Genomic DNA, 16,491 nt, shown 5'->3' with positions numbered 1-16,491 from the left:
CATTTCATTCACTGTCACCTGACCAGTTTCTAAACCCTTCCTCCTACAGGATTAGAGCACAGCAACCACAACCAGGAGGTGTGTCACCTCTCGTCCAGAGAATCACTCTCACTTTGTAACAGGAACAGTTCACCAAATCCACTGTTTGGCTCTGGGATGTGTATTTACCTTATTTAAAAGAAGATGTCACCATGTCAGGCTCATCACCCACAGTTACAACATAACCTAAGGCTTCTTTAGAGGTTCTGTCCTGTTACTTGACTGGATTTGGAGAGTCACCTGAGATAGTTAACCAATAAACATGCCAAGCTATCATTCTCAATGTATTTCTTTCTTTTCTTCCAAAAAACCTGACTGCTCTGTGATGACTGTGCAGGTGTAATTTTCCTGTAAGCAGCCACACAGGCATGTTATTCCTTTATAGATGGTGCCACAGTCACAGCTCAGCACAAACATGTTCTTCTGTCCAGCTATAACAAATCATTTCATATCTCCAAACCTGTCAGCAAAGTTTTCTTTCCTTAAAGGCTTTTATTGTGAAGTAGCAGCAGGAAGCGTTGGTTTTATTTTAACGAGCATACTTAAAATTGTCAAAGGTTAGCTCCTCCTTAGTTGTGTTTTCCAGTAACTCCATCCTCATGTGTTTTTCTGCCAGTCTCTGTGGTCTCAGTGGCCCCGCTTGGATTTAGTCCAGTAGGACCGAGACCTGCACGATCCTGAACTAAATCATTTTAATCATGTTTCATTCTGGTGAAGTAGAATGAGGTTGGTAATGAGCTGACAGACTGTTCCTACTTCACTAAGCACCGCATGACTGGCTGTGTGTGTGTGCGTGCGCGTGTGTGTGCGCGCGTGTGTGTGCATGTGTGTATGTGTGGACCCCTGTGAAGTGGGGACTTTCTGGTTAATCTCCAGCTGGCCAATAAGCAGCTTAACTGTCACTGGAGTGCAGCAGGCTAATTACTAGTTTGTAGCTAGTCTAATATGGTTCAGAGTGACACATAACCATCCTGAAAATAACCCGTACATTAATACTCTAGCTAAAATAGACTGGAGGATTGAAGTCATCTCTTTCACTGAGGCTGCTAATGCCCCAGATGTGACAGTTTCCTCCTATCCAACTTTCAGAAGAGCAATTCTATAGACTTATTGATCATTGTTTTGTGTGCCATATTATGTTCACATAATATTAGTACATCTTAGACCACCACTGAGGATTCATAAGACTAAGGTTGTGTCTGAAATCACTCACTCTTTCACTCCTTCCGCCTTACTTTCTTTCAGTGTGCAAAGCATGATGTTATATGGTTAGTTACTATTGATTGTGCACTTTTCATGATGCATTGTGGGTTATAACGAGAACACTATACAGGCTATAATAATCCTCTTATGGATAGAACTACAAAACTGTGAGCTGTGTCTCTAAATGGTCTGTTATAGTGAAGTCGAACAGCTCTTATCAAACTCACGGGCAATATAAACCCAAATGTCATTATGTTACCACATCTCATTGTCAGTGATTTAGAGGAATATTTCAACAAATTTATTATTAATAAGTTGGATACATTCAGTCAGTTGTTATGGATTAGAGTCAGAAGAGAAAGTAATGGCTCACATGAAAACCTCAGTGTGAAATGTCAAGTTCCTTCACCGTGTTTATAATGTGAGCCAGAGCAACGTCGCTCCTCAGTGTTTTTGGCCTTATTGTGAAAACATCCACATACATGAGCAACTTCAGAGCTTTCCAGAGATAACTACTACTAAACATCTCTGTTTAGTATTTATGAACCTTTAAGACAGACAGGCTCCTCTACTGTATGGGCCTAAACCACTGCAAACCCATTGTGGACCCTGACTCAAAACATGGTCGTGGATAGTACAGTAGTAGGCCTACACTACTGCATGATCTAGGTCAACGAACATCAGCCAGAACACATACATATTTATATTTACTGATTACATCACAATCACTGACAAAAAGGCAACATGACTGCAGCTGTATTATCACTGCAGTTATATAGTTCACCTAATCATAACATATTCATGTGCCCCACTAATCTCCTTGTTTCAGTGCTCACACACACGGATGCACGTACGTATATGCTCAATATCTTTCCTCTCGCTATCTGTTGCCATGGCTTTGGTCTTACAAGCAAAAGGCCTAATGGGTAATCCTCTTATAATCTCTTTTACCTGGACCATCTGCAGACACCACCAGAGGTGGAGAGGAGGACAGAGACAAAGAGAGAGGGGGACAATCATCATGATACACTCAGTTAGCCATTAAGAACCCCAGCTAAGATTAATACAGTGTAACACAACAGTGCAGTAATAAATCCCTTTTTATGAAGGGGATCAGTATTTCACCTAGATTTACTGGTCTACTGGGGGCGACAGGGTCAGATTTAGAGGTCTGCACAAATCTTATTTTAGAAAAATGATTACAACTATTTTTACGATGCAACTTTTCCCTCGTTTACACAGTGATCACTCACTCGGAATGTTTAGAATGTAATGTAAGCAAACTTAAAGGGATAGTTCAACATTTTGGCAAATCAGCCCATTGCCATAATCCCTATAGTTTTAGAAGTAGGTTTGTTATCTTTAATTGTCGGTGCAAGCTATTTTTAGAACGGTGGAGCAGAGCCGCGAGCTGCTCAGAGCTACACGGAGGCTAATGGGATTTCTTGGTTTCCCTCATCAAACTCATTAAATACACAATCCAACAACTCCAAAACACTCTGGTGGACAAGTTGTGACCTGCACATTCACCACGCTACAGGGCTCGACAGTGCGACAGTTTTGCTCGCATTTGCGAGTTGATAATATCCTGTGCGAATAAAATATTGCATTCAGTCGCATCAGTGCGACTCGGACAGAAACTGCATGCACCGCTTTGCATGCTGTTTAACGTGAGCAGTACCCCCCCCCCCCCCCCCCCCCTGCCTGTTTGGTGATTTTGGCCGCCGCATTGATTAAAGTTTGTGTACGGGGCTGTTCAGATGTAACGTCTTTTCCGCACATTACTTTCAAGGTAGACGCGCGTCATGCACGCCAAGGCGACACCGTAGCAGGTGCGACGCGCTTTTTTTCCGTGCACGTTCGACCTGCTTCTTCCTCCGGTACACGGTCTCAGGCTGTGTCTCTCCTACCGTTTCCGTTTGAAAGGTGAAGGAAGCCCTTAGGTGGTACGTGGCCTCCGAGGCTACTGCGGAGCTATCAAAAAAAAAAAAAAACGCTTGTCGCGGTGAGAACAGCTGACATGTGGTCACAGTCTCACAGTGCAACATTCATATAAATTTCAACCTCAAAGCTCCCTGTCTGACCTGTCCGTGAACATCACACAGGGGCAACATGGAGCTGCTTGTGTGACAGGTTGTTGAGGAAAAATGTTTGGTGTTTTTACTGTTCTCAAATGTAAAAATGGGTCATGTTGGACCCTCAGCATTATTTAAGGCTTAAACAGCCTGCTACAACATTTTTCATTGTGCTCCTAAAAAATCTTAGTGTAGAGCCCTGTATGTAATGTTCAGCTTTTTATACTGAGGGAAATATAGGTTCACTGCTCATCAATACCCCCACCCCCGGGCCACATGCACACACATACAGCGCAAAACTAAAAACTAATATTGGTTGTAATAAATATTCTATTTTCTCACACATATTTGCATTGTTTGTCTTTCCTGATTTTTGTTAAGGCAAAGAGCCAGTTAAAACATTAAAAATTAGTCTACAGGGTTGGGATTATAGGCTAAATCTACTTTATTTGTTTGAAAATGATATTTTCACCAAAACTGCAAAATTTTTATTGTGCTACTAAAAAATGTTGTGTGCTAGTAAATTTTTCAGCATGGTAGCACAGTGCTACTTGGAAAAAAGCTTAGCGTCAAGCCCTGCGCTATGAAATAATAATGGAATGTTATAAGATGGAGTTGTTTTAGAGGCAAATTCAGAGACTGCTTGCTGAAAAACTGCCCCCGACGGGAACGCACATCAGTGGTTTTGCATGAATTTACCTCGAAAACAACTCTGTCTCACCACCACTCTTGTCCACCAGAGCGTTTGGAGTTGTTGGAATGTGTATTTGATGAGTTTGATGAGGGAAACCAAGAAATCACATTAGCCTCTGTAGCGTAGCTCTGAACAGCTTGTGGCTCTGCTCCGCCGTTCTAAAAAAAAGCTTGCACCGACACAATTAAAGGTAACAAACCTACTGCTTTGACTATAGGGATTATGGCAATGGGCCAATTTGCCAAAATGTTGAACTATCCCTTTAAGAGTGTGTGTCTTCACTCACACTTTGCTACATCTCCTCCATCTTTTGCAGTTTGGGGCATTTTGAGCTTGAGCTTCGTGAGATTGAGCAGGGAAAGACATAAAAGCAGAGATCGTGTGATGTAAACCTGTAGTTAATGCAAAAAGCCATTTGGCCAGGACCAGTGCTGAAAATAACAGCGACCGACTGACCAGCGATTAAAGCTCCCTCCATAAGGGCACAGACTGGAGGTCAGCAAGGGGCTAAATAGCTGTTCTAGTCAGTGCAATATACGATTACTGCAGCAGCTCTGTTATTAGAGTGAGTCAGGAGTCAGAGTGTGCAGGACTCCACGCTGCGTGGACACACACTCGGCTGAGTCAGAGGTCATGCCAGGTAGAGCTGTGAGGTTTGATAATAACAGTGATCCAGCTTCAGTCTGGCTGTTTTAGGGCTCCACCCATGTGTTCATGACTGATGACTGCTCCCAAAACTATAATCATCTAAACCCAGTGTTGTTGACCACTGACTAAAAGCTCTAATATCGATCTAAATTCTTCTCTCCGTCATTTCAGTTTGACAGTTTCCTGGGAAAATCTTTAGAGCTCCTTCTGAAATGCTTATGAATCAGACTTAATCTCACCTCATTCGGCCTCTGTGCTGCTAGAAAATAATGTCAATAATTGAAACTGGTGCGCCAATACAAAACTACTATGAGGACTGTTGCTGTCCAGGTGATTTGTCCACATCACCGATAGAAATGAACACAGGCTAAAACAAAACATATAATGTAATAAAGTTCAACAGCTCTAAAACGACATTATCCACAATGATCAGTTGAGTCAACAACTGTCTAAAACTGACACTGGTCAATATGCTGATCAGTGATAGTGTCTCATCTCCAGACTCTGGAGGTACAGTATATTTCTGCTCTGTCCTGCCACAGTTAAAGGGGACATATTATGGAAATATCACTTTTTGATACATATAGTTGGGTGTTTGTCTTGCCTTCCGGCCCCCAAAATGTGAGAATTGACAAAAAAATATCTAATGTACACAGGTTCCCTAGGTTGAAATCCACGTGGTTTTACGAGCTGCTCCCTTAGTTGTCTTCCATTGACGTAACTAGGTTTCGATATTGCATAATACCACCTCTACCTGGTACCAGTAGAAAGGGTAGGGCAGGGCAAGCTGTGGTTCATTTGCATTTAAAGGGACAGGCACTGGAACCAGCCGTTCTGAACAGGGCTGTTTTGAGAGGATGAAAAGAGCTGTGATGTTTGATCCTTGGGGGATTTTGACCAAAGCATGTCACAGACATGTCTTTTACACACCCGGGAACTATTTTGATTTGTGGAAAGGGGGCATCATATGTCTCCTTTAATGTTGCTCCTTTAATCTAAACAATGACTCACTACCTGCTGTTACATACACTAGTTCTGCTACAGCAGAGACTTTCACTGATGTTGCCATTCAGATCAGCTAGTTACATCAGTGCTAAGAGCAAGGTGGGGCGGATGAGCCGAACACAACTGTTAGAAAGGAGAGTCAGATTGTCCTTCATTTCTGTGTGGATCAACTGCTCACATTTATTTTTTTAATTGTTTAGCATCCGTTCATCAACCTTGACCACAGACTGTTCCGACAACGAAGGCCTTGAGCTTTAATTATATCAGGATCTTTTCCGAAACCTAAATGAACCATGACTGCTCCAAGACCCACCACCAAGAGTCCAAACATGTCCCAGGCCAGAAAATACAACTTTTATTTTTGAAGAACTGAACCTCAACAAAATACAGCAGAGTCTTGCTGCTTCACACCACCGTCTGTCTGAGGAGTCGAAAACATTCACTCTCCTTCTGAATTTAATGGTCAGTGCTGGCAGGCGTGTGCGCGAGCATGTAGTGTGTGTGTGCATGTCCATGTTTTTGAGTCCGTGTGTGTTAATTGGCTGTTTGTCCAGTTTTTGGAGGAAGTCTGCTCCAGCACAGGAAGTCATTAACTACAAAGGACTTTGGTTGAGACACCCAGGACACTGGAAAAAAAAACTGCCTCAGAGCAAGTTCACTGCCCACCAACACATGTACGTGCAGAAAAATAATCAAAGACAACTAACAACACAAACACAGAACATCAACATAGAAACGCCACATTAAGGAAAAGCACACTGGCATCATCCTGTGTGTTGCAATCAGTTGTCCACTAGACCGGCAGCTTCGACACAAGCATCAATGAACCAAACAAACCAGACAAACTCATCAGTGTGGCCGCGGGGGAAACACTGACAGTTTTACTATTTCCCAAAGCAACCTGCAGCTTGTGACTGATCTCTTTTGCTCTGCAGTCTTCTCTCATCCAGACTGTTTCAGAAGAGGAATCTTCTGAAAAAATGCCAATGGCCCTGTTTTTGTTTGTGCTTCAGAGACACCCTGGACTACAAATCATATTTTCCAGATGTGAAAGGAACATCTGTTTGGTTGAAGATGATTTGAAGAGAATTAAATTCAAAAAAATCATTTACAGAAATTCCAAGATCTGTGAAAAATGTTTTTGTTTGTTTGCATGCAGTCCTAATGCATTACAGTAGAAACCGAAGGAGTTTTTAGAAAATGAGTCATGAGACTGCATGCCTGCCATCCTTATTTTTCATTTTCACTCAGTCGTTGGGCCAAAACAACATGAAGCTGTAATTTGCAGTGACTTGTCTGAGCTTCAGGAACTGTGGGCATGAGCCAGTATAGGCGCGTTTCCATTGCAGGAACTTCGGGGTAATTTTACGGGGCCGGCCCCATTGGTGCGTGTTTCCACTGCAGGAACCTCCCCCACAGGGCCATTTACAGGAACTTTTACGGGGGCCAACGGAGTACCTACTCCAAGGTAGGTACTCGAAATGAAAATATCAGCGCATCTCGACACACTGGGGATCCATCACGCCGCAAAACAATGCCTGAAAAGTAAAAAAAAATGTGCACAAACACACAAACCAGAAACGCGGCTCGAAACTCATGACGTCGCCGCGGGGTCCTACAGTGGAGACACGGCCACTGAGAGGGCCGAGTGAGAGGACGGTTCCTGTAGAAGTTCCTACCCCCTCCCTTTACCAGGAACTCCTGCAGTGGAAACACGGCTATGACTGAAATGTGCCTTCACTGTAAGCGGAGGAAAGGCATGGCAAACATGCCTGTCAGCTCGTCTTCCTTGAAGAGCAGTTTCCAGATTTAACCAGTTTTTATTGCACCGCAACCAACATCAGCCGGAAGTAAAATGTGTTCAAGGACAACGGCGCATCTTGCTTTGTACATTGAACACAATAAATGTTGAATGACATGAGAATCAAATGAGTGAGCACAGTGTCTGCCCTCTGCTCTGTATCTGTTTCACCCACTTGTTAGCTCAGGCCTGATCATTAGCTGAATTAGGTCTTCTAACAGTGAGACCTGGCATGGCACAATGGCTGCACTGTTCACTTGGCTCTGGGAGAGTGGCACACAGAGGGAGCTTGTCGTTTCCAAGCTGCATTCCCATAGTCAGCCTGACCGAGTTTGATTCTGTCACCTATTACACCAACATTTGGGTTGCATGACCTTCCTCCTTTGGGACTGTGTGTGTGTGTGCAGGCAGAGAGCTACTACAGTATGTGTGTTTCAAAGTTATGCCAGGAATGTTGTCACTCCATCTGGAGACAGACAGCCTGTCAGTTGTCATACCACTGGGGATGGGGGATGCAAAAGGGCTGCAAATGAGTCTGTTTCATTCCCAGATAATTAATAAATGATTCACTTCTAGGGCTGGACGGTGCGCAAATACAGTTTCACTTGTGAATGGTCATTTGCAGTTCCTTTTCACTATTTTTGTTGGATATTGGGCATGTTCCTTTACAAGATTTGTATTTTTGGGGGGGGGTCTCTGTAGCACCACAATTCTTGTCATGCACAACAATGTTGAGACACATTTTACCTTCATCACAAAACAGCAGGTGCTGGTTATATAGCACCTTGCTGCATAGAGATTTGAGATTAAGTCTGAAAAAGTAGAAATAAAACAAATCTATCATGGGATACGAAAGCCTAAGAGATGTAGCTACAGACCAATGTTTATGTCTGAGCAGCTGGAACGAGGAGATTTGACCATTTCACATTTCAATTAGAGATTAAATTAGTCACCTCATGTTATTCACCAGTGGGGATTTGTTGAGTCAGAGTCTCTAATTAAATGCTGCTCTTCTTAGGACACTACTTCATCACCCTCAGAATAAAACTGAAAGGGGGAAACTGGGCCCAGCTGAATTCATCATGTCCTCTACCTCACCTCCCTCATACAGGCACCGACACATTCATGAAGTGACACATTCAAGTGAAACCCGTCGAAAACTTAAGGTCCATTACAGCGTGATAACGGTGTAGATAGAGACTAGACTATGCGGGGGTTTCTGCTCTGCTCTGCTCCTCCGTCAGCCAACGAGCAAAACAACAACAGCATCGGGGGTGCTGTGCCACTGAAGCCGCTTGGCTGAGGCTGGAGCTCAGCCGGGAAGTTCTGCAGAATTAAGAGATTTGCAAAGAGCGTTTGGCACGGGTCGGTCTCACCGTGCAGGTGAGAGCTGGACGAGTCTGAGACTGCAGCAGTTAGTTCAGAGACACAGAGGACGGCGGACACACCAGACTAATGTCTCAGCCAGACCCTCAAACGGAGACAAGAGCTCCCGCTACTTCGACAAGCATAAAGCAAACAAACAAACAGACAAACACCAATTGGAGGGAACATTCAACATACATGTTTGCTGCGGTGTCCTGGCTCGTCTCCCCGAGACAGCTCACTCAAATCTTCCTTTATCCAAAATGAGAAACCCGGAGAGGAACAAACGGGCAGACGACTCCCGCTCCGGCTCTTCTCTCAGTCCATTAAGCCCCAGTTAACAGGCTCCTGTCCGCTGACAAAAAATATAAAATAAGGTCCAGTGTGCTGGTTCAGAGAGCAGCTCTCCTCCATGCAGCCAGCAGCAGTGCATCGCTCACTTCACCACCACCAGCGTCGTCAATGGCGCCGCCGCTATGTCAACACTTCCGGTCGGCTCTTTCAAAGTCAAACACCGCTCGTGCACACAGCAGGCGGAGGTGTTTTACTGTGGTAGTCTGCTCACATCCGGCAAACACCACACTTTACCATTCGGCAAGTGGTTTAATGTGATTTGTTAAGTCCAAAATCCAGTGCTATGATGAGGTGGGTCTATTTTCTTATGTGATTTAAAGCTGTTAATTTAATTTCCAACTATTAGCTGGTCACATGTGCAAAGCAGCCTAGCTGTTCAGGTTAGGCTACACCCCAAATATAAAATACCCTATGTATGAACCATTTAAAGAGGAACTATGCAAGTCCGGTCGCTTTTCCGCTAACCCTCCATCTGGCCATGTGCATTTGTTTACAATGAAGCCAGCGAAAAATCAATACATGAAGAGGTGGATAACATGATGTTACAACATTTAGCCTATGTTGTGTAGTCTTAACTGTCATAAACAAAAGATTGCTGGTTACAGAGCGTGTTTGTGTCGTGGTGCCGCAGAGACAACAGCTGGGACACCGGGGCGGTGGCCAGGTAGGGGAGAGTGGGGTCAAGTGTAACGGAGGGTAACACCTCACTTTCACCCAGTCATAAACAAGCTAGAGTCATGATATTCACTCTGCACATGCTCACTATGGTCCTCTGCCTACCTGGAAGAAATCAGCCCATTCTCTGATCCCCATCAGGTTTTATCAGGAAAACACTGTTTTTGGGGTATGAAAGTAATTTTTCAAAATCGCTGTAATTTTTAACTGGTGTCCTGAGTTCTTCAGGCAATGAACCTCAAGTTATATCATTTTGATGATGTCTTCGCTAACAGCCTAAATGAGTGCCATCTGATTCATTGCCTTCTACTGGCTAGCACATTGGGGTTTATGCTAGCTGACAAGGGTGGGGTCAAGTGTAACACCTTGACAACCCTGTTTTCAGCAATGACAATTTGCGTCACAATGCAGTTTTTACTTGTTTTTAATGAAGCAAACCTACTCAGTGTTTTAGTAGCCTACATACTACTCTATGGAATAGCTAGCAGAGGTTTAGGCTACCTGAGGGACAACAACAGTGGGCTTCACTGCTAACGTCAGCTAGAATTCATGGCTAGCTTTCGAACTCACTAGCTAGAATTCATTACACCGTTATATTATCAAATTTACATGAGCTAATATGATTACTTAAGATAAGAAAATGTTTTAAATTAATACTTTATGTAATAAAACTTTAGTTATTTTCTTATTTGTGGTTGTTTTGTAGTGTGTTACACATGACCCTCCATGGTGTTACACTTGACCCCACCCTGCGGCTCAACAGTAACATTTGACTTGAAATAAATCAACATTGTACTCTTTGTGTAATATATGGGGCTGAAAAAATTTATGAGACAGTAGTAGACTTGTGTAACTACAACATAGCAAAAAATGATTTATCTAGTTGAATCATTCCCAGAGAAATTTAGAAAATAGTCAAAAGTGTTACACTTGACCCCACTCTCCCCTACTACAACAATAGGCTACATGTTGCAAGGTTGGTTTTCAGTCATGTCTGAAGGCAGAGAGCCTCCATTCTCACTAGTAACAAGTCACAAGTCATGTAGTTAACTATCACAACCTACTCGGGAGGTTTTTAATTAACGTAAAAATGTAGCATAGGGAAAATTCCTGCCTAGTTTCCCTTTAAGTGAAATCAAAATTATTTAATGAAGACTTAATAATAATGGCTGATCCTCTTGACCTTTGACTAATAAAATATAGGGCCTAGTTAGTTCATTGAGTCCAAGAAAGTGTTGTGTAGGCCTACTGAACCTCCAAAATGACTAGAAATCTCACAGAGACACAGATACCTTAATGTTTTACCTCAGTTTACCTTACCTTGCAGTTAAGTGGAGTGATACTGTTAATTGTCCAACTTGTATTGAGAGTTTGATTCTCATGTGACATCCATCTACCACTCTCACAGCTTTATTAAAGGCCTCATGCCAGCTGTGCACATACTTGGCCAACTTCCTCCGAAGTGATGGGACTCGGATGACCTTGGACTTGCATCTTGCAAACCTCCCCAGTAATCCTGTGAACAGCCCTAAAAACAGGCAATGATGCATAACACCTTATGAGCCTTAACACAGTAAAGAGAAATAATATAAGGGCCTCCAAGTGATGTCCTCAGCCATGATCCCTGTCCTAGTGTGGAATATTCAAAAGACCATTGAGAGCACCCTAATGACCAGATGTTCAGCCTGGCATAATGAAATCAGAGAAACCAACTTTCATCATAAACCATTTCAAAAAATACTCATTCAATATGATATATGAAATGAAAAGTCCCAAACCTACAATCATTCTCAGTATTTTGTGACGTCAAAGTAACCAAGTAAAGTGCTGTCCTAACCCTATTTGTGCCATTTCAAGCCCTTGGAGCTTCTCACACTCAATCACTTACCAGCTGGATTCACTTAAATCTGTGAGGGTTCAGGGCTTAGGGCTTATAGGAGGGAGGTAGCTATATGTACTGCCCATAGACTGTGGTACTGCCAGCCTGGGGGCAGACTACATTGACTCCCAAAGAATCCAGTGTCACAGAGTGGTACTACAACACAGAACAGGTTGGGCTAGCTGGTTAGCATGCTCCTTTCATTAGAACGATGGAGGTCTTGGTCATGACATAATCATTGTAACTCTTTCACATGCTATAAATAGTGTTTATTCGTTTTTTTCAAAATTTTAAACTTTAAATTCTGGCAAATCTTTCACATTGCACGTTTTTAAGCTTTACAGCACCATAGAACTACAAAACACAGAATGTGCAAGAACTCTGAACCCAGCAAATAGTTTTTACTGTGGGGCCTATTTTGAACAGCAGCACTTAGTGGCTGTATGTGAGAGTTGTATTTGTATGAAGATGTTTGCACTACAACAGTTATTTATTTCACTTACTTGATTTATTTATTTATTTATTACACATAGGATAATTGTACAAGGGAATTATTCTCATATTTATTTATTATCATTTATTGTAGCCGAGGGGCAGTCTTGAGTTATTAATTAACTGTGATTTAAGACAAAATGAGCAGGTGTAGCTAGTAGCAGGTTGGCTGTAAAGTGGGATGAGGGCTGGGGGAAGATGTTGCATTTCATTGCAAGCTGTAGCTACATTGTACTTTTAATGACAATAAACATTGAATTGAATTGAGTTGAATTGAATTGAATTGAATTGAATTGACTTGAATTTGCCCTGCGACTTGAATCCTGACACTGGCGACCTGTCCAGCGCGTACCCCGCCTCTCGCCCAAAGTTAGCTGACCTGCAGGATAAGCGGTATAGAAAATGAATGAATGAATGAATTTGCACATTACTGCAACTGTGCTACACAATTTTAAATATAACTCTCAGTGTAAAGATGCACATTTTTCTATAGCTATATGTTACATGAAGTAGTAATGAGGATAGAGTTGTATTTTACAAAGTTAGGGAAGTTTGCTCTATGATTGGAGCCAGGTTGGACACACTGGGGGAGGTGGTGGAGAGATGCCCACTGAAGATGTTATGGGCCATTGTGAACAACTCAGGTCATCCACTTCATAACCTTGATGGATCAAAAAACAGCCATGGTAGAAGATCCTACAGCCATCAGGCTTTTTACTTATTCTGCAAATGAGCTGACAGAAAAATTAATTTACGAAGGTGAACTACATTGATTAATATTTTTCATACAGAGCTGCAAAATTCCAACAACATAACAACATACATTAAACAACACCCAAATAAAAAGTGTCATGTTAACTAACTGAAGTGAGTGTTTCTCAAGTCACAGCTTGACTTGATACACCCTCCACCTTTGAATTAAAATGATCTGATTTATGGTTTGAAAATTGTTTGAATTCTTCCATAAACCTTTGCATATGAGGTAATAATTTAGTCTCCTGATGTGATTTACTGTAATTTGGACCAGTTCTTTCCTTTGAGTTACTACATGATCAACACAGTCGACAGTATACTTATCTTGACCTGCCAGAAGATGGCAGCCAAGGACCACAATGCACTCATCCTGTGCACTGAGCTCTATCCACCAGCACAAGACATGTATCCTGTACTGAGACTTTCATGCACAAGACTGTACTATTTGCACCTTTCATCTTAATTTTTAGTTTGGATTTTTTTTTTTTATTATGTCTGTAATGAATGAATGACTGAATGTATGATAGTAAATTTGTCTTCCATAATTTAATGATGTGTAATCCACATTTATGCAGGCTATACTCTTGATTCATTATGTTGTTTGACAGAGTTCACACGGGTAAAACTCAAAACAACTCAAAAGTTCCATGGAAAATGACTTTCCTCGCTAAGGAGACAAAGAAACAAAGGAGAAGATGAGTGAAACATGCACCAGGCCCCAGCAAATGAAACTGTTATTGTTTTCACACATTGCCCTCAGTCATCAGTTATAGCCAGTGTGTATGGCCATTACTTATTTCACACTCAAATTCTCTTTCTATTGTTTTGTCCGTGTTTTTCAGCCTTTCTTTGAGTAACATTCCCTGTCTACATGCAATCTTTATTTTGATATTTATTTCAAGAAAACTGAACCAAACTGAACAAAAAAAAATGCAGAAGTTAAATTATTACCACTCTTTCCTTTTTGATTATGCTTGACAGCTTTGGAGTCCTCTGGTCAATGCCAGACTTCTTGAAGTTATAGCAAAACTTTAGTTTTATTTCACATCAACCTCCAGGAGAGTTGAGCAGATCACACAGCCTGCCCATGACTGCCTGCAGATAAGTTGAGAAAAAAAATCAAGACAGAAAGTCCACTGGCAGACTTCACCAAAGCTGAACACTGCTGAGAACCATCAGCAGAGCCTGTCATCCCTGGCAGCAGATGATGCTCAGAGAAACCCACCCCATCAACAAGGTTACCACTGGCAACATCAGCTACATGGTCTCCAGCTATGGCACGACTTAGACTAGGTCAAGTCTTACCTTGTACTACATGATTGGGTTTATGTACTGGAAACCACATTAATCAACGTTACATGAGAAGTGGTCCTCCCTATTAATGAGGATTTTGAATAATAAATTGTGGTATTTATGGTGCATACAAATCAAATCTGAAGCCTCATTTATAAAATGGTGCATTGGTCCCATACTCAAAGTATATGTGCACACAAAGGGTGAAAAAAAGAAAAAACTGACTGCTAAAATAAATTACAATCAACTTCCCATGTGTGCACATGGATCAACCTCTTATCCCACTGAAGTCAAGTTGTTGATATGTGCACAGTACTCAGTTAAATACGTGTGTACGTAGGTAATTGAGGACTCTCATATTTTATCTTTGGCTTCAGACAGACAGGAAGAGCCCTGAAAGAGAGGTCAGTCAGTCAGTAGCAGGTTGGTGCCACAAGGGGGCAGTAAAATAACAGTAAATACAAACATGGATCAGATCACTTCTCTGAGACCCAGAAGATGTGGCTTGCACATTGGTGTTGTTGTAATTGATCTTTGAACACTGTTTGCCTGTTTGTACTGATGGCACACGACTGTAAATAGTATGTTATATATTTTTTTATTGTTGCCAAATTCTTATAACAACATTCCCGTTTATAACAAATACAAAAATGTGCACATATATATTAACATTTCTATACAATGATTTATCATATTGGTTGAAATGTTTTGACCATCTTGAATTAGATATACATTTGATTCATGTGTGTTCTCTGAAACAGCACACACACACACACACACACACACACACACACACACACACACACACACACACACACACACACACACACATTATGTACACGGCCCATGATGTTGGAATAATATTGTTTTCAGGCAGATTCCTCTTTTTATTCCTATAAATTGTGATTGTGGTTTCATTTTCACAGTGATACATGTATGTTTGGGAGAGATTCGTTGACCAATAAAGGCTTGAGAAGATATACACTTTATCTATCAAGAATAAATCATTGTCACAATAAGCCAGTGAATATTCTCATTTGCCCAGGTCACAGTATTTCAACCCTTGTGAACGCCCACACAAGAGGTTAAATAGTGAGTCTCCACACCAGATAGTTGGACCAGTCCCAGCCTGGTCAGTTGCGTACATGAACTGATGAAACCTCTTGGATGAGAGGTGAAACGTCTTCCTAGACAAATAACTAAGTCCAGTTGCTTTCGATTTAACCTCCTTTGAAACATTGTCACAATCATTTCATGAGAAAAGGTGAAGAAAAATTATTCCAACTTGATGGGCAACAGTGTGCATAAAACACATGACTACAGTGCAAATATGGCTGGACATACAGTACATATCAGGGCTGGATGTACAAAACATGTGTGCTTTTATTTCTTATGTACATAGATTGATATTGCATGTACATGTATAGGGATCTTATATTTCAGCTCTTAGGATTTGAGGCTACACACACTAACACACATTTACACAAGAACACACACACACACAACCACAGAAGTTAAGATGTCACCTTGTCCCATTTCTGCATTAACTGTATATAATTAATGTTCTGTATGTGTGTGGACTCGGTCAGTATGTAATTAATGTTCTGATATAGATAGAACTGCTTCCTGCCTATAATTACTGTATACTGGTGGTCCAGTGTGGGCTTCACCCTGAATATATGTCACATTGTGTCACGTTGTGTCTGCCTGTACATGTGTGCAATGAAAGGGTTGTTCTATCTGCTGTCTGTCAGATGATGTCATAATGATGTCACATTGTTGATAATGAGCGGACAGGACAGAAGAGACGAGCGCAGGACAGGAGCCACCTTTGTCTCAGGTTCTCTGTAATTACTGCTCACATGAAGGTAGATGTGTTGACTGTGTAATCACTGTGCACTATGTGTGTGTGTGTATGACAGAGAGAGAGCATGTGTGTGTGTGGTGAGGTGTCAAGATGTCCTTTCCCTCTACAGTATTAATATGTGTAGAGTTACTAATTACCATATACTTCATCTGAATATATAGTAAGGAACCACAAACCCTCTATATAAGACAGGGAGCGCTGGGCAAGAGACATGGATCTACAGTCAACAACACCGGGCTAAGGCTAAGACCGTCACAAGAAGCAGCATTCCTGCCTATGTTTCTCGTACCTCTTTTTTGTTCTTTGTCAAGTTTTATGAATGTTTTTGTCTTACCCTTCGCATTTTAT

The 16,491-nt window shown here is 41.8% G+C and overlaps 1 protein-coding gene across 1 annotated transcript in view; it reads right to left on the bottom strand.

Annotated features, from left to right (window-relative positions):
• Positions 1-9,314, bottom strand: part of ripor1 (RHO family interacting cell polarization regulator 1) — a 59,999-nt gene extending 50,685 nt beyond the window's left edge. Inside the window, exon 1 of the mRNA XM_085778219.1 lies at positions 9,029-9,314. The gene's annotated coding sequence lies outside the window, so the exon portion shown is untranslated. The remainder of the gene's footprint in view (positions 1-9,028) is intronic.
• Between the last annotated feature and the right edge of the window lie 7,177 nt (positions 9,315-16,491).

This window comes from Trachurus japonicus, chromosome 6 (assembly GCF_045865225.1).
Source record: "Trachurus japonicus isolate A0001 chromosome 6, Traja_1.0".
NCBI classification, from domain to species: domain Eukaryota; kingdom Metazoa; phylum Chordata; class Actinopteri; order Carangiformes; family Carangidae; genus Trachurus; species Trachurus japonicus.
This window is presented reverse-complemented; position numbering and strand designations above follow the sequence as displayed.